A 23,592-nucleotide genomic window follows, 5' to 3' on the forward strand; every position below is an offset into this window, starting at 1 on the left:
TAGAACACAAAATAAGGAACAAAATAACACAACATGATACAGGTAACAGGTCAAAGAAGAAGAAGAGGAAGACAAGATGGCCGCCGACCTCTCCTTTCCAGGCAAACACACTATTTTACCGTTTTCTCCACTTGTAAAGCCTGACGGAGGTGTCTGAGGCAGTATATCAAGTGGTAATGATTCTCCACGCCTTTAGAAACCCACAGTAACCGCCGGAGACCAAGAGAACACGGAGAAAACAGGGAGTGGAGATTGTGGGCGGATTTTTCGTGTTTATAAGTGTGTGCCAGGCACGTCACTCATGGCTGTGCTTTATGGCGTGTGTGCGGGGCTGTGTGCGTGTGTGAAGGCCTGTGTGCGTGTGTGAAGGCTTGTGTGCGTGTTTTGAAGGGCGTGTGTGCGTGTGTGTAAAACTCTAGAATGACACCCGCACTGCCTTACACAACGGCCCTTTCCCTCACACACATACAGTCTTGTTTCCATGTGTACAGTATGATATATAGTGTCCCTGTCTTTCCTTACAACATGGTGGACAGCACACAGTTATTGCCTACACTACTAAACATTTCAACGTCACTTATTTTGTTCGGCAGGCTCAAACTCCATCCTGGAGCTCCAGAAGAGGCCCTCTGGACTGGGGCCCAAGCAGCGGTGGACTCTCAACAACAACAACAACAACTCCGTCAAGTAACCCAGTAAGTAAAGTCTTGGGTCAGTCTGCTTGTGTCTGGATGCCTCCGGTCACCTTCACCAAAATGGCATATATTTGAATTTACAGATAAAAAAATACAAATTAATTTAATGTTTCATACTTGCATTGTGTTAGTGTGATTGTTAGTAAGTTTATGTGAGCAAGGCGGGGCTTCGTGGTGCAGTGGTTAGCACACTCCAAGAGAGCCCGGGTTCGATTCCCGGCGGAGTGGAAAAATTTGGGTGGCATTTCTGATACCCTACGCTCCTGTCCACCCAGCAATGTACCAGGTATTAATCGGGGGTTGTGTCCCATCTCCTGGGGTCTATTCCCTTCTCCTATAATTCCTTCCCCTTCTGTCTCTCTCCGGCATATGACCACAGATGTTGTGCCCAACTTTTTATGTGAGCAATGCAACAAGCTCTTCCACATTTGTGTGTGTCAAGGTTTACTGCCTCAGCTGATGAGGGAGGAGTTGGCGTGAGGGCGACAGAAGGACTTGTAATAAGTGTGTCTCCTCATGACCAGTGACATGTTTACACAAACGCAATAACTGAGAACAGTGACCTGCAAGGCGTGGCGTGGGTCCTGCCTGCTTGGGGTACTGTCCCGTCATACCCCTTTCATGTACAGTTAACCCGGTAGCAGCGACGGGCCAAATTTATGCCATGATATAAACCCAAAAAAATAGATGATGCATAAACTGATCACAAATGCATTGATATATATTATGAAATGGTTTGTGAGAGTGGTGATTTTTTCTCATTTTTCTCACTTAGAGGGACCATTAAGAAACATGATCCCCGCTGCTACTGGGTTAAAACATCAGCCTCCTTGGCCGTCGTTCCATTAGGGCGCCACAACGCTCCGTGACGCATCGCTGGGGTCCAGGGGGTTAAGGAAGGAGCCTCGCTGCTTTCAGGGGTGTGTGCATACACACAGTTTCCCCTGGGGGGGTCACAGTGTGGTGGAGAGCCATGTTTTTTCACCACTTTGGACTGGTGTAATATAGCGGTATAGATTTGGCTTTATAATGCAGATTTTTTGGTGTTTTGTGATTGTCTTTTGGGTGTTTTGTGGGCCTGAGGAATGTGTCGCCCCCTGACACACAGCCCAGCGGGGGTGCGCTTCACTTACATAAACATTTTTGTGTCATATAATTTTTTTTTCTTTTTTCTGGAAGTCTTTCTTTACTGCACTGCATTCAGGGACCAAAAAAGTGGTACCTTGTCTAGAGGCGGCCGCCCTCAACACTGTCCCCAGAACATGACCCGTGGGACACTGGTGGACAAAAATGTTTCTTTCTGGGAGATTTTGGTGCTTTTGGATAATGGCCCACCTGTTTGTTGACTCCTTCTCCACCCTTAGAAGGTTTGCTGTAAAAATGCTGGGTGCCGCCCTCTGACCTAACCTGACAAAACCACACGTCTTTACTCCAAAAATCATTTATTCTTCCTTACAAATGAGACATTATTATTATTATCTGAGTGAGCGGGGTCATTCTTTGTTATTTTATGCCAGAAGCTGTTGCCTTTCATGTATTTAGCTTGGGTGTTTTGGTGCCAATCTGTGCCATTAGTCTGAAGGAGCTCAGTGGTTGTTGACACAGTTTTTTATGATGCAGAGAGAGGAGGAAGAGAATGGACAATTTACAACAATATGCACAGACAAGAAGAAGAAGAAGAAGAAGAAGAAGAAGAGTAAGAAGATGAGGAGGAGGAAGAGAATGGAAGAGAAGGACCAGCACACTATTGGTGAGTGTTGAGTTTATTTTTTCCTTGTTTCCTCCTCCTGCTTCATGTTGTTGTTGTCTTTTTTCTTCTATGTGTTGTGTCCCTCCTGGTGACAGTTCCTCCTGTGTGTCCAGCAGCTGTCCCCTGCTGATGGCTTACACTTTCTTCCACCGAGGACTACCCCAGCAGCTTACCTAAGGACATGGAAACAAAAAAATACAAAACAAATACCTCATTACACACACACACACACACACACACACACTATGAATATGAGTATATGTTTGAGTCTGTGAGTGTGTGTGTGTGTATTTACCTAGTTGTAATTTTACAGGCCTGGGCTTACGCTGGTGTGGTCCCGTCTCCGTATCTATAATTATTCAACTTTCCCCGGCACACTCTTTGCCGATACTATTTCTTCACTTAGTCTTTTCCAAAGCTCTATATTTCTTTGTGGGAAGCTATATTTCTTTATGTCTCTTGAGCATCTTCCCTTCCTCAACTTTTTACTATGTCCTCTAGTATTCCTGCTGGAAGGTTCCTCTCTTAGTAGCAATTTCTCGTTATCTACTTCTTCCATTTTACTCAATAGCCTATATATTTGTATTAAGTCTCCTCTTTGTTCTAGTGTTGCAAAGTCCATTTCCTTTAGTCTCTTTTCATATGTCAGTTCCTCCAGTTCTGGACCCTTTTTTTTTTTTTTTTTTTTTGTGTGTGTGTGTGTGTTTATGAGATTAATTTGTTCCTGAATTTAGTTCCCAAAGCAAAAGATCATAAACCCAAACAAATTTCCCCATTTCAATTAATGTTGTTTCCATTAATGCGTTCCCAAAACTATCCCCCCAAATGAGCTCCCTAATCCTTCACAATGGTGCCAGGGCCATGCTCAAGCTGTTTCTTTACGAGATATTTGCCAAAAGCACTGCCTGGCTCAAGGCCCCTCATAGTAAGCTTGCTGCTATCAGTAGACTCTTAATGCAAACTCTTTTCAAAGGCAAAAAAAGGAGATAATTGGGTTTGTAATGAGTCTTTTTTTCACATTGACTGTACAGAGGCAGCCCTGGCAGAAGGGTCATAAAACTCCCCCTGGAAATGGCCAAGCTCCCCAAGGCTCAGTCATGGGAAGTCAACATAAGCATTCACCACACCATGCTGTGAACCTGTTACAAATATGTGGCTCATAGTGTTGGTTCCTGCCAGTCATCCTATATGACTCGTGCCTATCCCATCTGGGTTTGACAGCCACTTGTACTTATGGTTCAGTGTTTATAGCTGTGACATTTTTATCACATGATTTTTATATGAAGAAGCATTCCACAGTAAGTAGCAGGGGCTGGCCCGGCACACTGCCTTTCTCACTCAAGGGAGGCACTGAGGAGTTGGTTTATTTATGCCTGACCAACAAGACAGAACAGGCTTAACCCCTTTACTACAGCCGGGGCAAAATGGCGCCATATCTGGGCTGGCCGTGCATGTCAAATTTCAAACGTTGCTTCTGTTTATAACAAGTTTTCAGCCATAAACTCAACATAATCATCATGTATTATATATAAAAACATGCAGAATTAAATGGTGCACATAAAGAAACATAGATTATTTGATAATTTTGAGATGTATGCATACAGAGAAATTTGTGTTATTCGTAGATGATGTGTGTCTGTTGAATTGTATTTCCTTATAATAGTTGTGATAAAGAAATAGATTTGTGGAGGAGAGGGAAGGGAAGGACACAGACATGATTATGGAAAATATACCACTGACTACCCGACAATACACCATGTGTGTGTGTGTGTGTGTGTGTGTGTGTGTATTTACCTATTTGTGAAATCCAGGAAAAGAACTGTACTAGGCCCGTGCTGTCCCGTCTCCATAACGCTTATTATCCAGTTTGGCTTTCAATTCATGAATCGTTTTTGCACACACAGTCTCCTCGTCAAGTCCATTCCATGTTGTTATGCTTCTGTATGGAAAACTGTATTTCTTGATGTCTCTCCTACAGTCCCTCTTCTTCAGTTTCTTAACATTGCCTCTTGTCACACTTCTGTCACGTTCCACTAGGTCTTCCCTGTCCAATTTCTCCAATCCCTCCTGTATCCAGTAATAGGTCCCCTCTCTCTCTCTCTCTCTCCAGTGCTGTCAGTCCCAATTTCTCCAGTCTTTCTTCATAAGTATGTTCTCTCAGAGTTTCCGGTAATTTAGTTGCTGCTCTATGTATTCTTTCCAACTTTCTAATTTCTTTCTTCAATCTAGGTGACCACACTAATGCTGCATATTGGACGTATCATCCATGTCTCTTTAATTCTCTCTGTCTCTGTCTCTTTAATTCTCTGTCTTGCTGTCTCTTTAATTCTCTCTCTGTCTCCATCTCTTTAATTCTCTCTGTCTCTTCCATTCTCTGTGTCTCTGTCTCTTTCATTCCCTGTCTCTCTGTGTCTCTTTAATTCTCTGTCTCTCTCTGTCTCATTAATTCTCTGTCTCTGTCTCTTTAATTCTCTGTCTCTCTTATTCTCTCTCTCTCTTATTTTCTCTCTCTCTCTCTCTCTCTCTCTCTCTCTCTCTCTCTCTCTCTCTCTCTCTCTCTCTCTCTCTCTCTCTCTCTCTCTCTCTCTCTCTCTCTCTCTCTCTCTCTCTCTCTCAATATCTATCTATTTATGTATTTTTACCCTGAAAAGAATTTACCACAAAAAATAAATTATCAACTTTATTAATCTCCTTACTTTACTTATAGAGACAAGAGAAGGAAGAGGAAGAAAAAGAAGATGATGAAGAGGAAGAGGAGGATGACTTTGAAGACCAGCAGACAGGCAGACAGACAGACAGACATTGGTGAGTGTTGAATCATTTTCCTTCCATAAAACTCTCCTTTCTTCCTTCCTTCCTTCATTCCTTCTTGTCTCTTGGATAGATTAGGATAAAAAGCCAGGTTATTTAAACCCTTCAGCAGTTTACATATTTGAGGTTTTCATAGGAGCTTTGAGAGGCATTTCCAGGGCTAGTTTAATGACCCTGGTGGTAGTGTGACCCTTCCTCTGTACCAAGAATTTAAAGGAACTCATTTGTCAAGACTTTAATTGGAGTTTGGGGCATTTCCAGGGGTAGTTTTATGACTCTGGAGGTAGTGTGACCCTTCCTCTGTACCTTGAACCTAAAGAAACACATATTTGTCTAGACTTTCACAGGAGTTTGGGGCATTTCCAGGGCTAGTTTAATGACCCTGGTGGTAGTGTGACCCTTCCTCTGCACCAAGAACTTAAAGAAACACAGATTTGTCTGAGGCTGTGCACGGGTGTGCCCAGTTCATCCCAAACCGACGACTTCACACACCTCACTCCCACCCCGTTTCCTGACCCCAACATTCATTTTTGAGAAAAATGGAGACCACCATCATCTTCCTGAGAAAATTCTGCATCACACTAGCATAAAATTGTAACAATAATGTGTAAATACACATACGAAAATCAAAGTTAAATGAATAGGGAGTACACATTTTCTTGCATTTATTTCTCTTCAACTCCTTCGTACTCAGCTGGTTTTCGTCACATCGCTTCTATAAGCCCAGATCCGAAATCTGCATACTTTTCTGCTTCTGATGGTGTAGGGCACATCACGAGGTAAAAAATACATTGGCTCAAAATCGCCTCCGAACATGAGCCGCGGCAGTGTCTAAGCACTTACCACGCCTGTGGTAACTCAGTTACGGGTGCTCGGAGCCGCAGTAACTTTTGGCCTTACCACGGCTCCGGTAAGTGGTTGATGAATGCCGATTTACCGGGTGGGCGGAGATACCGCGAGACTTACCAGACAGAGGTCCGGTAAATGGTTTGATGAATCCCGCCCCTAAGCTACAATGGGTGTGTGCCATGACTGACCTAGATTGTACACTGTCATATTACATTATTATAAGTCCACAGTATACCCATCACAGCAACACTGTACCCAGCGTTGCCATGTACTCAAATCATTGCATATATTGTTTCAAGACCCTAAAACTATTGTACAAGCACCAATAATGCCCTAAAATTAAAGTTAATGTTATTAGTGTCAAGTATTGATGCTTTTGTGTCAATACTTATGAGTAAAAAATGAAAAAAATGCGATATATGTTCACGGTGGTTCATGGTAAGCTGGCAACGTTGACTGTACCTCATATATCGCACTTGACTGGGGCCGCCAAACCCTTCGGATAAGCTAAATTGCACTTGCCAAACAGTAGAGTCAATGGGGTTTACTCAAATGGGGTCCAGGCCCTCCCCAAGGTGCCCATTCTTCCCCCATTACGCTCACTCTTCCAGGCAATGGTGGGGTACATACAGCGTGTTAGTTGAAGGGTTAAACAGCGTATCATTGTGCCGTGTGGGGACATGGCAGCCTCCTGGTACTGAAGGGAAGTGTGCTGTATAGGTTAGGAATTACCTTCTGAATAAAGCCTTGAATGTAATGACGCCGCACTCTGCTCATTTGAAAAGCTGTTATGAATGTTTGGGACAGGTTACTATGGTGGCTAGGTCATTACATACTCAAATCAGGACTAGGTTTTAGGAGACAGGTCAGGTCATTTTGTTGTAGATTTGTGATACTGGGCTGGACTGCACTGGGTACACCATCGCATGCTGAAGTTGTTGCACCCAATTTATAATGATATCTTTTTGGAGTGACGGGCTTTTTTTCATTACTGGTTCCTTTTTTTTCTTGAACTGTTTACTGTAAAAAACAGTGTGTTAATGTTTACACAGTTAATTGACACATAACTTGATTTGCAGACACTACCAAACGAAGAAGAGGAGGAGGAGGAGGAGGAGGAGGAGGAAGAAGAAGAAGAAGAAGAAGAAGAGGAACACAGGAGGAGCCCATTGGTGAGTGTTAATTTATTTTTTCTAAAATGGTTAACGAGCAGTCAAGGAATTTTGATAATAAGGAGGGAAAGTGTGATGCTTTTTTGTAGTTTTGTTAAGTTGTTGAGGGGGAGAAGGCCCCCATTAGATAGCTTACATTATAGCTGGTCTGTTTCGTTAGGAGAGTCCATGGCTGCAAAGGGGGGGTTATATACATCCATTTAGACTTTGTGTATCAGATTTAGAGGAAGTAATCTCTCTCTCTCTCTCTCTCTCTCTCTCTCTCTCTCTCTCTCTCTCTCTCTCTCTCTCTCTCTCTCTCTCTCTCTCTCTCTCTCTCTCTCTCCCTTGCTGGCACTCCTCATGATGTCATCAGTGTTATGTGAATGCCAAATTCAAGTTGATAGCAAGGAGCTCTGTCAGTCCCACTTTGTTGGTGAGGCACAAAACTGTGAAGTAAACGCTTGGTGCATCCGCCCCTGAGGTCTTGCAGCGAACAAAGGGAACCCATGCCATTGTCTTCCACTTGTACAAACAGGGTACACCAGGGCACCGATCACAAGCCAAACTTGTGATTACTTTTTGCTTGTGAATCAAAACACTCGTAAAGTCAGGCACTCGTAAACCCATGCAGCTTCGGTAGACTGCTCCCGAGAGTGTCATCTGGCCCTCGCTCTGAAAAGGTTCCCCTCCCCTGCCTTAAGCTGTACTTTTCCAAGCAAGATCTGTTGTGAATAGTATTGTAAAACTCTGTGCTGTAATATTAACCATGGCAATGCGACTATGTACTCCGCTCCTCTAAGACATCTTAACCCGTCTGCTGCGATTGGCATGGATTTGGTTTTCACTGTTAGCCTGGTAACATATACTTCCAGGTCTTTCTCTGCCTCTGTGGTGGTTAGTGGAGTGTTTCCCATGTGGTATTGGTGTGCTGGATATTCCCTCCCAAGTGCAGGACTTTACGTTTTTCTTCATTGAATTGTAGCAGCCACTTTTTGTTCCATTCCTGTAGCTTGGTGATGTCTTCCTATAGAAATTTCTGCACTCAAGGGGTTAACTCATGAATGAACTGACTAACTAACTAGCTGACTAACAGGGACCCTGGCTTCCATAAACTTCATATTAACCCAAGACTCTCAGCTCACTATTCTCAGGTGCTTTTGCTTCCCACATCTTTATTTCCCAGTGCCAAAAAGGAGATCAATCGAGCTCTAATGGGTGTGTTTTTTAGGTTCATGGTACAGAAGAAAGTTCAGATTACCAGCAGGGTCATGAAACTACCCCTGGGAAAGCTTTGTTAAATGTGTGTTTCTCTTCATGGTACAGAGGGAGGGTTTAACCACCACCAGGGTCATTAACCTACCCCTAGGAATGAAAGCCTTGTCCAATGTGTGTTTCTCTTCATGGTACAGAGAGAGGGTTTATCCACCACCAGGGACATTAAACTACCCCTAGGAATGAAAGCCTTGTCCAATGTGTGTTTCTCTTCATGGTACAGAGGGAGGGTTTATCCACCACCAGGGACATTAAACTACCCCTAGGAATGAAAGCCTTGTCCAATGTGTGTTTCTCTTCATGGTACAGAGGGAGGGTTTAACCACCACCAGGGACATTAAACTACCCCTAGGAATGAAAACCTTGTCAAATGTGTGATTCTCTTCATGGTACAGAGGGAGGGTTTAACCACCACCAGGGTCATTAACCTACCCCTAGGAATGAAAACCTTGTCAAATGTGTGATTCTCTTCATGGTACAGAGGGAGGCCTAAAACTTTTACAAAAGCCATATCAAATCTGTGTGTTTAGGTTCATGGGTTACAGGGTCACAAAACTACCCTGGAAATGTCAAAGACTCCACTGAAAGCCTTGTCAAGTGTGTGTGCGTGTGTGGCAATGTTTAATGATATGAACCTGCCCCTTCCCCATACCCCAGATGAAGCAGGCAGTCTCCGAAGGGTGTTCCCGGTGCCTTGCGTTTGGTGATGAATTAATATTCCAAGGGCACTGTAGCCAAGGAAGTCCTGTTGAGTCACTCTATTCCCCGGGAAACTAATTACCACAGGAGATTTTGTGGCCTCCTTGTAGTCAGTGGGCGTAAAGACAACTCCCTCGTTCATTGTTTTCCCCTCTGTGTGGCCAAAGGTACAGTCTTAGGCCATGTAGCTTTAAGTCCTGGACGTAGCACTGAAAAGAATGACGTGCTCCCTGATGCAGCTTTCCTTAGGGCTCAGGAGCTTGACAGCAGGGCCGTGGCACCCTCAGAGGTTAACTGGCATGGTGGCAGCATGTGCCATCTTGGTAATGGCACAGATAATTCTCCTCTGTACCACGAGAGAGCAAGATGGATGCTGGAATACGATAGCAGATTATAATACCAAATATAATATGTCACAGGTAGAGTTACATAGCAAATTATAATACCAGGTAGAGTTAGATAGCAGATGAAGAAGATATGACCTAAATTTTAGTGTACAAGTCTACTTTTTGAGCCTGAAAAAATCCCTCCATAACTATGGGTCCACTTCTATGGCTATGATAAAATGTCAGCCTCAACCACAAGTGTTTCCAGCTAAAACTTGTGTGCGCTGAACTTACTTGACCTATTAAAGCACAGATTAATATATACGAATAATAATAACTGGTAAAATGAATACTAATACTAATAAAAGTGCCGTCGAGTCCTACGAGTGTGTCTTACTATGCTATACGGCATGAAGCGGCAGTATCAGGGCACTATGGCATGGAGCTGTTACCACTAATGTCTTAGCCTGGGTATTCTGAATCCTGGGAAGCTGGTTATGACTGCAGATTTTGTGACCTCCATCAGGCATATAGGTGACTCCCTCATTAGTTATTGTATGCTGCACTTGTATGACCCTGGTGGTAGAGAGACACCCTCCTTCTGTACCATAAACCTAAGAAACACACATTTGACGAGGCTTTCATGAAGGTTTGCAGCATTTCCAGAGGTAGTTTGATGACCCTGCTGGTAGTGTGACCCTGCTTCTGTACCATGAACCTTAAAAACACACTTTTGAGAAGACTTTTGTGGGAGTTCTCACCATTTCCAGGGGTAGTTTTATGACACTGGTGGTAGAGAGACCCTTGTTCTGTACCATGAACCTGAGAAACACTCATTTGAGAAGACTTTTGTTGGAGTTCTCGGTATTTCCAGGGGTAGTTTGATGACACCAGTGGTAGTTTTATTGATGTAGTGGTCAGTTCTGGTCCCTGTACAGGTTCTGCAATAAAAGTCCTGTGCCTTATTCCTCCAGAACCATTGGTAGTATCACCTTGAGAGGTTTAACCCGGTGGTAGCAGCGTGGATCATGTTTCTTAATGGTCCCTCCAAGCGAGAAAAATGATAAAAAATCACCCCTCACACAAACCATTTCATAATATATATCAAAGCATTTGTGATCAGATTATGTATCATCTGTTTTGGGGGGTTTAAATCATGGCACAAATATGGCCCGTCGCTGCTACACGATAAGCCACAAATTTGGCCCGTCACTGCTACACAATAAGCCACAAATTTGGCCCGTCGCTGCTACACGATAAGCAGTGGTTAGCACACTCGGCTCACAACCGAGAGAGCCCGGGTTTGATTCCCGGGCGGAGTGAAAAAAATTAGGCGGCCTTTCCGATACCCTACGCCCCTGTCCACCCAGTAGTGTACCAAGTATTAATCAAGTGTCGTGTCCCGTCTCCTGAGATCTGTTCCCTTCTATAATTCCTTCTCCTCCTGTCTTTCTTTGGCATATGACCACAGATATTGCGCTGCCCACTAAACAAAACTTTCCAAACTACGTGTTAGCCCTGTGTACCCAAGCTCAGTGAAGGTGAGAGGTGCCAGTGACTCAGGATCACAAGTGCACTGATGAGCCTTGACAAGACAATGCATTGCTCATATGCTGTGAATACATCGTTGACGTAAGCGTACTATAATAATTGGTTGGGGTGATAATTCTTGACCGTAAGGGTGCTTGTTCGTATGCAAGATGTCATTCTGGTGCTAACTAACTCAGCTCCGAGTCACTGACATTAGGTCCTCAATGCATTACAGAGATTATTGACAATTATTATGAGACTGTGCTGTGGATGCAATTATTTTGTCAGCCATTCCACTCAGGACATTGATCGCTATTCTGAGACGCTGCCAACTAAATGCCAAAAAAGAGGAAAATGTGTTCTCAGGAGTTTTTAGAGTTATGGGTACAGAAGCCTTGTCAGACTCCCACCAGGGTCAAAACACTAGCCATGGAAAGGCCCACAACTCCTACCAAAGCCATGTTAAGTGTGTGTGTGTGTGTGTGTGTGTGTGTGTGTGTGTGTGTGTGTGTGTGTGTGTGTGTGTGTGTGTGTGTGCTTGGGTGCAGAAACCTTTGATAACATGTAGGGATGTATCGGTATGGGTGGTATCAGCACATTTTAAGAGTACTAATGTACTTTCTTTTTTCTTCCCTTCTATGGTGGAACAATGAGTAGTGTTTTTTTTTATTAACATTTGATATTGCCTTTTAGCTGCTGGAATTATTGTATAAAAAAATTAATGCACAAGTATAGGTATCAGTCAAATATTGGGGTATCGGTATCGGTAAAAATTTTGGTATTGGTACATCCTTAATAACATGGACCATTCTCAGGCAGTTTAAATGCTGGGGCTGACCTCATCCTTATTTAATTGAGTCAATGATAACTCTAGGTGGTGGTATAGAAGCATAATTACCGGTAAAAGTATACAGAATTATAATATCTGCCAAAATTAATACGTAAAACACATACTGCACCAGCATGGATAGCTATACGATATATGAGGATGATAGGTATCTATTTAATAATGATTGTATGCACCCCTCCTGTGATTACACTGTTAAAACTCTGCTGCAAGGCTTTGAGGCCTGTCACTAGTGGAGCCTGTGGCCACATGTCTGCAGACCCATTCATACGTTAGAGATGGACACACCAGTCGGCTGTGCTATTTGACGATGACAGAGGCCCTCCCCGTTAAGGATAAGGATGACTTTGTGCTGGTCTTGTGGGGTCTACATTGCCACTAACTTGAGCAGAGAGAGAGAGAGAGAGAAACCATTCCTAAGAGTGAGGAAAAATTAAAACTTACCTCCTCCTCCTCTTCTTCTTCTCCTCTTCCTCTTATTTGCCTTTTTCTTCAAGCCTGTAATAATTGCAACACCCAATTAGTACTGTATGCTGGGACATGAGTAAATTATTTTAGTTGTAAAACCAGAAAAGAAAGTCCTTGACCCGGGATTAGCAGGCGTGCCCTAACACTTGTACCCATTTGAGTGACCTGCCAGGCTTTGTACAGGGAGGGCAGACCACTCAGGGACAGAATAAGGCAACACTGGGGCCAACTTACCTAACAGTACATTTTGGCTGGGTGTGCCATCCAGGCTATAGGTGTACCCAGGGAAGGTTATGTATGCTACAGGCTGTGAATGAGGGGCAGGTTGTGCATCTCTTCCTGGGTCACTGGCTCCATAACCTACACACTAAGTGAGCTGGTTTATGCCTTACAGCCTTCACCTTCAGTCTTCTCAGCACAGCAACACTAAACCCAGCCAAGCACTGGAATACCCACCTTCAAGGCTATTACTGATGCTTGTACAAATGGTGCAAGAGAATCAAACCCCAAACAGGCCACGACCACCTGCAGGGGGACTTACATTGGGATGTTTGTTTTTGCCTGCTACTGTCTATAGCTATGTTTAAGACCACGCTGTGAATACATATCATGTTCCTGGTCATGGCTCACTCACTTACTCACTCACTGTGTAAGGAATTGGGTTCATATACACTCCCAGGAACGTCATACTGGTGCCTGCTACTGTCTATAGCTATGTTTAAGACCACGCTGTGAATATATATCATGTTCCTGGTCATGGCTCACTCACTCACTGTGTAAGGAATTGGATTCATATACACTCCCAGGAAGGTCATACTGGTGCCTGCTACTGTCTATATCTATGTTTATGACCACGCTGTGAATATATATCATGTTCCTGGTCACGGCTCACTCACTCACTCACTCACAGTGTAAGGAATTGGGTTCATTTACACTCCCAGGAAGGGCATACTTTTGTCTGCTACTGTCTATAGCTATCTTTAAGACCATGTGAATATATATATATATATATATATATATATATATATATATATATATATATATATATATATATATATATATATATATATATATATATATATATATATATATATATATATATATATATATATATATATATATATATATATATATATATATATATATATATATATATATATATATATATATATATATATATATATATATATATATATATATATATATATATATATATATATATATATATATATATATATATATATATATATATATATATATATACTTATTGCATAGTATTGCAAAAAGTGAGCCATATAGTTTTTCTAAAATATATACAAAATTATTTTTTTTGTCAATTATTTATTAAATAAATAAAGCACATTTTCTTCACTAAGAGGCTGATTCTGCAGGAACTTGACATCTTGGTGTTCTTTCTTCCAGAGTGTGCAGTGTGCTGCAAGCAGACCAAGACGCCAGAGATGTCCGTTCAGCCATTCAATTCTGCCGAGGGAAAGAAATCGTGTTAGTCAACTCTGATGACTTGTACTTTTCTCTCTGGACTCTGCTGTAAGCCAGTCACGGAAGATGTGAACTGTATCTGTACTATGAAGTCTTATAAATAAACTTAAGGGCCACACCTATGACTTTATCTTGCCCCAAACCCATTTAGTTAATCTCCGGACACTTTTTTAGATATAATTGACTTAGGTACATTTTTCAGGCTACTTTTAAAGCAAGTTACAGCATTTTTTTATCGTTTTCAAGATGTTATTGAGCCGTAAGGTGGTATATCTAGTTGCTTTGATCTGGTGATAGTTTTACACTCCCTCTGCACAATGAACGGTTAAACCACCCATGAAAACCCGGTTAGCCTTCTGTGGCCTTGGGAAACAGTCATAACAGCTTTTCAAACAAGCAAACTGCGGCGTCATTAAGTTCAAGAATAGAGGCTTTATTCAGAAGGTAATTCCTGGTACAGTAAGCAGTATAATCTGACTTACAGTGGACTACACAGACTCTGGAGATAGAGAGCAAAGATCCGCACTCGTAGCTCACCCAAACAGGTCCCAATGTTAGGTACCACATACCCGTAACCGCATATACTTAACCTATACAGCACACCACTCACTTCCCTTCAGTACCAGGAGGCTGGGTCCTCACACGGTACAATAATATCATGTTTAAGGAGAAAGAAAGATGCTTGGCGTGAGAACAGGCTAACTTTTGATATAAATAGTGGCACTGTACGGAAACATCTGAACATGGACCGGGGCTTTTAGAAGGTGCACCCGAGGAGAAAGACTTCACTAGCAGATGCTTGGCGTGAGAACAGGCTAACTATAGCAAGGACAAACACATATCTCTCACCCCTTCCTCTCACTCACCTTCACTCTTGTCACCCTTCCTCACCCCCTATAGCAAGGACAAACACATAGCTCTCACCCCTTCACTCTTGTCACCCCTTCCTCACCCCCCTATAGCAAGGACAAACACATATCTCTCACCCCTTCACTCTTGTCACCCCTCCCTCACCCCCCTATAGCAAGGACAAACACATATCTCTCACCCCTTCACTCTTGTCACCCTTCCTCACCCCCCTATAGCAATGACAAACACATATATCTCACCCCTTCACTATTGTCACCTTCCTCACCCCTATAGCAAAAACACATCACTCACCCCTTCCTTGGTACAGGTGCACATGACACAGGGTGATATGCGCTCGGCTGCCCCGATGTCAATATTAGTCTTGCCGACCCCACATGACACGCGCTCCTTCCACAGCTCCGGGTTGATCCCCGGCAGGTCACGGCAGGACACACGAGGGTTCCTGAAACATCAATGGGATCATCACTGTGTCTGGTTGGTGTGATGAGAAGTTTCCGCCTCCCATGTTGACAATTTCCAGAGGTCAAAAATGAGGTTAACTGGGTTCTCATGTCTGTGTTTTGGGGTTCCTGGTACAGAGAAAGGGTCAAACTACCACTGGGGTCATAAAACTCCCCCTGGAAATGCCCTGAACTCGTATGAAAGCCTAGTCAAATATGCGTGTTCTTAGGTTCTTGGTACAGAGGAAGGGTCAAACTACCACTGGGGTCATAAAACTACCCCTGGAAGTGCCCAAATCTCCTATGAAAGCCTTGTCAAATATATGTTTTCTTAGGTTCACAGTACAGATGGAGGTTCATACTACTACCAGGGTCATGAAACTACCCCTGGAAATGCCCTGAACTCCTAGGAAAGTTTTGTCAAATATATTTCTTAGGTTCACAGTACAGATGAAGGTTCAAACTACCACCAGGGTCATAATACTACCCCTGGAAATGCCCCAAACTCCTATGAAAGTCTTGTCAGATATGTTTCTCAGATTCATGGTACAGAGGAAGGTTCAAACTACCCCTGGGGTCATAAAAATACCCCTGAAAATGCCTACAACTCATACAGAGCCTAGTCAAATATATATAAGTTTTACCTGACTTCTGCACATTGAACGGAAAAAACACCCAAGAAAACCCAGATAATCTTCTCTGTGGCCTTGGGAAACAGTTGTAATGTGAGCCTGTGACCTTTAACAATATTGACCTAACCCCCAAACAGTCTCACTTACAGGAAGGGGTCAGGAAGGTCAAAGACGGACCGCTGCTCACTCTCCACATTATCACAGTTATCGCAGAGCATCTTGGCAAGCGTGACCTGCAAGAATTACACACGTTAGAATTCTTACTTACGACACAAGGAAAGAACTTATTGACAGACTGGTAGAAAACACTCATTCAGACTTACATAGAGATTTAGTATACTTATTAATACACACACTCACACTATATAAGGAAGGAAATGACTTAGAACTTATTGATAGACTTTGCAAGGAAAAAACTCACACTAACATAGAGATTTAGTAGACATATTAACACACATACACTCACACTATATAAGGAAGGAAAGGACTTAGAACTTATTGATAGACTTTGCAAGGAAAAAACTCACTCATAACAACATAGTGATTTAAAATGCCTGATAGAATGTGTTTGATAGATTATGTGTGCTTCAGTATTAGTGGACTTGAGAGGAGGAGGAGGAGGAGGAGGAGGAGAGGAGGAAGAGAGGGAGGAAGAGAAGGTGAGGAAAGAAATGAAGAAAGGTTGAGAAAGGAAGGAGAATACCAAGAAAATAAGAAAAAAGAAAAAAAAATTACGTATACGATTTGACCGAGACTCACCTCAGGAGAGAGAGAGGAGGAAGAGGAGAGAGAGAGAGAGAGAGAGAGAGAGAGAGAGGAAGGAGAATACCAAGATAATAAGAAAAGAGAAAAAATAACATATACGATTTCCCTTCGCCCGAGACTCACCTTCCTTATCTCCGTCAGCTGTGTGTCGGTGAATCGTACCAAGGGGTCAGAATTTTCGTACCAGAGGCGGTCACACTTCCGAAGGTTTCCGAACTGGATGCCGAGGATACAGCCGAAGGTGGGTCCTACGAGTCCTCCGTGGAGTGGCGTTTCGATTAGGCCGCCAGTGAAGAGGTCAGTATCATCGACGCGTGCGTACATCCCCCTCATACGCTCAATGACCGGCCGTGCGATTTCCCGGTGTAGGTCATCAAAGCTTCTCGCTCGCGTAAGGTTACACAGCGCTCGGTACTCATTATAAGGTTGTAGTCCATGATCGCGACCTCTCTGGATATTCAGTGATGCAAGGCCAAGCCCAGAGAACGGCCTCTTCTTGTCCTCGAATAGATGGTTCATGACTTCATCCGTCAAGAGCTAGTCAAGCGTTTCCATGGAGACAGTTGTGAGCCCTCGGATAATTTCGTCGAGCATTCCCGGTTGGTAGAGCAGGTCTGGGTTGAAGAAGTGCTCGCTCAGCTTGACGGGAGGGTCCTGCTTGGCGAAGATTCCGTCCATCCGCTCCAGGGAAGGCTTCGGCAGGGAGTGGCCGAAGCGGAAGGCTATTCCACACTCGTTGAGGACCGTAGGGTTGCAATATGCGTCGTAACCTGCCGAGGGGAGATGGAAGAGAAGGAGAGAGTGAGCTGTGTTAGAATCTGAACAGAGGAGGATGAAAAACTTGCCATACGAGGACAGACTTAAGCATTTAAATCTGCACTCTCTGGGTTAGCTATTGTGTGTAACCAAAACGACACTTCCATTATAACTATCATGGGTGTCTATCATGTATTTGAGGTGTATTTTACGTCATAAGGAGGTCAGAGTTTTATTTCAAAGAGCGCAAGTCACCCTCAAGCTTTACGTAGCACTAGTTAGCCATCAAGCCCAGTGCCTCTTAAGCTTAGTGCCCCTTGAACATAGTGCCCTACAACCCTTAGTGGCACCCTAGAGGCTCTCACCTTCATAGTATCCCTCTGGCAGCAGGTTAAGGCCATACAGGTTGACTGCGTTCCATCCCAGGACTCTCGGCAGCCACTCATTGTGCGTCACATGTTGATTGATGGCAGTCACGATACGCCGGGCGTTCTGGAAGAGCTGCTCGTCGCTCCAGGGCTTGTTGAGGCGCTTGACCTCCCCAGCGACGCGGTTGTGCTCACGCATCATGAGGGTGTGAAGCGCAGTGAGACCTGGCTGCTCAGAGGCCGAGTGTCGCCTGGGAGAAAAAGTACAACAAGAAAAATAAAGACAGGATTAAAAAGAAGATAATGAAGAATTAGAGGAAAAAAAGGAAGAAGAATTAGAGGAAAAAAAGGAAGAAAAAGAAGAAGAAAAGTGATTAGAGGAAGAAAAGAAGAAGAAAAGAATTAGAGGAAGAAAAAGAAGAAAAATAATTAGAGGAAGAAAAAGAAAAAAATAATTAGAAGAAGAAAAAAGAAGAAGAAAAAGAATTAGAGGAAGAAAAAGAAGAAAATAATTAGAGGAAGAAAAAGAAGAAAAAGAAAAGGCCAAGAAAAAGAAGAATTAGAGAAAGAAAAAAGAAGAAAAATAATTAGAGGAAGAAAAAGGAGAAAAAAGTTACAGGAAGAAAAAGAAGAAAAATAATTAGAAGAAGAAAAAGAAGAAGAAAAATAATTAGAAGAAGAAAAAGGAAGAAGAAAAAGAATTAGAGGAAGAAAAAGAAGAAAAAGAATTAGAGGAAGAAAAAAAAAATTAGAAGAAGAAAAAGAAGAAGAAGAATTAGAGGAAGAAAAAGAAGAAGAAAAAGAATTAGAGGAAGAAAAAGAAGAAGAAAAAGAATTAGAAGAAGAAAAAGAAGAAGAAGAATTAGAGGAAGAAAAAGGACAAGAAAAAGAATTAGAGGAAGAAAAAGAAGAAGAAAAAGAATTAGAAGAAGAAAAAGAAGAAAAAGAATTAGAGGAAGAAAAAGGACACAAAAAAGAATTAGAGGAAGAAAAAGAAGAAGAATTAGAGGAAGAAAAAGGACAAGAAAAAGAATTAGGGGAAGAAAAAGAAAAAGAAGAAGAATTAGAGGAAGAAAAAGAAGAAGAATTAGAGGAAGAAAAAGGACAAGAAAAAGAATTAGAGGAAGAAAAAGAAAAAGAAGAAGAATTAGAGGAAGAAAAAGAAGAAAAATCAAAAGAAGAAAAAAGGAAGAAGAAAAGAATTAGAGGAAGCAAAAGAAGATAAATAATTAGAGGAAGAAAAAAAGAAAAATAATTAAAAGAAGAAAAAAAGAAGAAAAAAAATTAGAGGAACAAAAAGAAGAAAAATAATTAGAGGAAGAAAAAAGAAGAAGAAAAACAATTAGAAGAAGAAAAAAGACAAGAAAAAGAAGAATTAGAGGAAGGAAAAAAAGAAAAATAATTAGAAGAAGAAAAAGAAGAAAAAAGAATTAGAGGAAGAAAAAAGAAGAAAAGAATTAGAGGAAGGAAAAGAATTAGAGGAAGAAAAAGAAGAAGAAAAAGAATTAGAGGAAGAAAAAGAAGAAGAAAAAGAATTAGAGGAAGAAAAAGAAGAAGAAAAAGAATTAAAGGAAGAAAAAGAAGAAGAATTAGAAGAAGAAAAAGAAGAAGAAAAAGAATTAGAGGAAGAAAAAGAAGATTAGAGAAAGAAAAAGAAGAAGAAAAATAATTAGAAGAGGAAAAAGAAGAAGAAAAAGAATTAGAGGAAGAAAAAGGAAAAGAATTAGAGGAAGAAAAAGAAGAAGAAAAGAATTAAAGGAAGAAAAAGAAGAAAAATAATTAGAAGAAGAAAAAGAAGAAGAAAAGAATTAGAGGAAGAAAAAGAAGAAGAAAAAGAATTAGAGGAAGAAAAAGAAGAAAAAATAATTAGAGGAAGAAAAGAAGAAGAAAAATAATTAGAAAAAGAAAAAGAAGAAAAAGAATTAGAGGAAGAAAAAGGAGAAGAAAAAGAATTAGAGGAAGAAAAAGAAGAAGAAAAAGAATTAGAGGAAGAAAAAGAAGAAGAAGAATTAGAGGAAGAAAAGGACAAGAAAAAGAATTAGAGGAAGAAAAAGAAGAAGAAAAAGAATTAGAGGAAGAAAAAGAAGAAGAAGAGGAAGAAAAAGAAGAAAAAAAGAATTAGAGGAAGAAAAGGACAAGAAAAAGAATTAGAGGAAGAAAAGGACAAGAAAAAGAATTAGAGGAAGAAGAAGATTTAGAGGAAGAAAAAGAAGAAGAATTAGAGGAAGAAAAAGAAGAAGAATTAGAGGAAGAAAAAGAAGAAGAAAAGAATTAAAGGAAGAAAAAGAAGAAGAAAAAGAATTAGAGGAAGAAAAAGGACAAGAAAAAGAATTAGAGGAAGAAAAAGAAGAAGAAGAATTAGAGGAAGAAAAGAAGAAGAAAAAGAATTAGAGGAAGAAAAAGAAAAAGAAGAAGAATTAGAGGAAGGAAAAGAAGAAGAAAAAGAATTAGAGGAAGAAAAAGAAGAAGGAAAGAATTTAAGGAAGAAAAAGAAGAAAAATAATTAGAAGAAAATAATTAGAAGAAGAAAAAGGACAAGAAAAATAATTAGAAGAAGAAAAAGAAGAAAAAAAGAATTAAGAGGAAGAAAAGTGTGTTCTGTGTATAGTGCCAAGGGTGTTCTGTATAGTGCCAGGCTGTTCTATAGTGCCAAGGGTGTTCTGTATAGTGCCAGGCTGTTCTATAGTGCCAAGGGTGTTCTGTATAGTGCCAGGCTGTTCTATAGTGCCAAGGGTGTTCTGTATAGTGCCAGGCTGTTCTATAGTGCCAAGGGTGTTCTGGATATAGTGCCAAGCTGTTGTATATAGTGCCAAGATGCAGTGTGTAGTATCAGGGTGTTCTATAGTGCCAATGGTGTTGTATATTGCCAGGGTGTGTATGGCACTCTCTGGGGACCTACCTCCTATGAAACACCTTCCTGATGGCGCCTGGCACTCATGATTCTCCTGCTCAGTGGGCAGCAGCAGCTTGCCTCCCAAGGGGTTAGGAGTGCCACGCAGCTTGCCATCCTGTAGAGTGACAATGGTGATATTAGTCTCTCTCTCTCTCTCTCTCTCTCTCTCTCTCTCTCTCTCTCTCTCTCTCTCTCTCTCTCTCTCTCTCTCTCTCTCTCTCTCTCTCCTTTCCTCTTCTCCTTTCTTCTCCTTTCTTCTCTCTCTCTCTCTCTCTCTCTCTCTCTCTCTCACTCTCTCCTTTCCTTTCCTTCTCTTCTCATTTTTTCTTCTCTCTCTCTCTCTCTCTCTCTCATTACCTTCCATCTCTCTCTCCTTTCCTTCCCTTCCATAATAACAACAACAATACTAATACTAATACTACTACTAATAATAATAATAACAATAACAATAACAATAACAAACCCTCACCGTTAGCATTCTCAGTTGTCTCTGTTCACACTTGTCTGAGCCATAGGTGTGTGAGGTGTCCACAAATGCAGTGACCTGGTTCATCTGCTCTCAGCAACCTGGGTCGAGAAAGGTCAAGGAGAGAGAGAGAGAGAGAGAGAGAAGTATAAAAAGAAAACAATGTAAACACATACACATACACACACACAGACACACACACACATACACATACGATTTATGATTTCAAGACCAACTTAGATAATGGTTAAGTTAAGTTGGGGTAAGTTAGGTACACACACACACACACACACACACACACACACACACACATATGCCAGTCAGCTGCCCCGGCATGAGCGCGTCAGAGGGATACAGACTGATGGAAAGTGGAGGGAATGCCGGGAAGGAAGCACGGGGGGTGAACAAACTGGGGTGGGTCACAGCGCCAGCAGTCAAGAATGGAGAGAGAGAGAGAGAGAGAGAGAGAGGAGAGAGAGAGGTCAGATATATATAAAACAGAGACATAGATATAGCCAAGGTATTTAAGTTATGCAACTGGAAAACTGTCTTAAATAACAAACACACACACACACACACACACACACACACACACACACACACACACACAGACATTGATATAGCCAAGATATTTAAAGTTATACAATTGGAAAACTGTCTTAAATATGTTAGCAATAAACCATTACTTACACACACACACACACACACACACACACACAGACATTGATATAGCCAAGATATTTAAAGTTATTCAATTGGAAAACTCTCTTAAAATGTTAGTAATAAACCATTACTTACTTAAACACACACACACACACACACACACACACACACACAGACATAGATATAGCCAAGATATTTAAAGTTATACAATTGGAAAACTGTCTTAAATATGTTAGCAAAAAACCATTACTTACACACACACACACACACACACACACACACACACAGATACAGCCAAGATATTTAAAGTTATTCAATTGGAAAACTCTTTTAAAATGTTAGCAATAAACCATTACTTACTTACACACACACACACACACACACACACACATACATTGATATAGCCAAGATATTTAAAGTTATACAATTGGAAAACTCTCTTAAAATGTTAGCAATAAACCATTACTTACACACACACACACACACACACACACACACACACACACACACACACATACCTTTGTTGATGGGCGTGAAGATGATGTCATGGTCGATAAGCTGCCCCCATTGCATGACCATGAGGGTGTAGCGAACATGAGGAGCCGAGACATCGTTGTGCATGTTCGTAGAGATTAGCCGAGGGGAGGGAAGAGGCTGACCTGTGATTGACGCAGCTCGGGGTTTTGATAGCCCTGGAAATGGAGGTAGAATAGTGGGGTTAATAGTAGTAGTAGTAGTAGTAGTAGTAGTAGTAGTAGTAGTAGTAGTAGTAGTAGTAGTAGTAGTAGTAGTAGTGGCTTAGATAGGCCTGGAAATAGGGGGATAGTTGTTGTAGTAATGGTAGTAGTTGTAGTAGTAGTAGTAGTAATGGTAGTAGTAGTAGTAATGGTAGTAGTAGTAGTAGTAGTAGTAGTAGTAGTAGTAGTAGTAGTAGTGGCTTAGATAGGCCTGGAAATAGGGGGATAGTTGTTGTAGTAATGGTAGTAGTTGTAGTAGTAATGGTAGTAGTAGTAGTAATGGTAGTAGTAGTAGTAGTAGTAGTAGTAGTAGTAGTAGTAGTAGTAGTGGCTTAGATAGGCCTGAAAATAGAGGGATAGTTGTTGTAGTAATGGTAGTAGTTGTATTAGTAGTAGTAATGGTAGTAGTAGTAGTAATGGTAGTAGTAGTAGTAATGGTAGTAGTAGTAGTAGTAGTAGTAGTAGTAGTAGTAGTAGTGGTGGTGGCTATAATTTGTTTGTCTATACATATACATGCATATTCTCTCTCTCTCTCTCTCTCTCTCTCATTTTCTTTCATTTTTCTTACCCTTCTCTTCTCTTCCCTTCCCTTCTCTTCTCTTCTCTTCTCTTCTCTTCTCTTCTCTTCTCTTCTCTTCTCTTCTCTTCCCTTCCCTTCTCTTCTCTTCTCTTCTCTTCTCTTCTCTTCTCTTCTCTTCTCTTCTCTTCCCTTCCCTTCCCTTCTCTTCTCTTCTCTTCCCTTCTCTTCTCTTCTCTTCCCTTCCCTTCCCTTCTCATTCTCACACACACACACACACACACACACACACACACACAGAATTGATATTACGTAATCCTCATCTAACTTAACACACACACAGACGCACACACACACAGACACAACCCTCCCTCACACACACACACACACACACACACACTCACCACCTTAATAGGAGGGCCTCAACAGACGACTCTTGGCCCGGAATGACTTGCCGAAGGACGGGAAATTCAGGTTATTGCACCATCCTGTCGCCGTACGGAATCGTGATGTATGGTCGCAAGGCAGGTCTGGTCGTCACACTCAAACACACTGGGGATTTCCATGATGTCGCTCACGTCAAT

The 23,592-nt window shown here is 41.6% G+C and overlaps 1 long non-coding RNA gene and 1 pseudogene across 1 annotated transcript; one reads left to right on the plus strand and one right to left on the minus strand.

Annotated features, from left to right (window-relative positions):
• Positions 1 to 441: 441 nt before the first annotated feature.
• Positions 442 to 7,381, plus strand: LOC127006053 (uncharacterized). Its single transcript, XR_007759029.1, has 4 exons — positions 442 to 695; positions 2,316 to 2,445; positions 5,153 to 5,250; positions 7,185 to 7,381. It is a non-coding gene; the product is annotated as an uncharacterized LOC127006053 (long non-coding RNA).
• Positions 7,382 to 13,735: 6,354 nt separating this feature from the next.
• Positions 13,736 to 23,592, minus strand: part of LOC127006406 (thyroid peroxidase-like) — a 27,019-nt pseudogene continuing 17,162 nt past the window's right edge.

The sequence above is a fragment of the Eriocheir sinensis genome, chromosome 32 (genome assembly GCF_024679095.1).
Source record: "Eriocheir sinensis breed Jianghai 21 chromosome 32, ASM2467909v1, whole genome shotgun sequence".
NCBI classification, from domain to species: Eukaryota; Metazoa; Arthropoda; class Malacostraca; order Decapoda; family Varunidae; genus Eriocheir; species Eriocheir sinensis.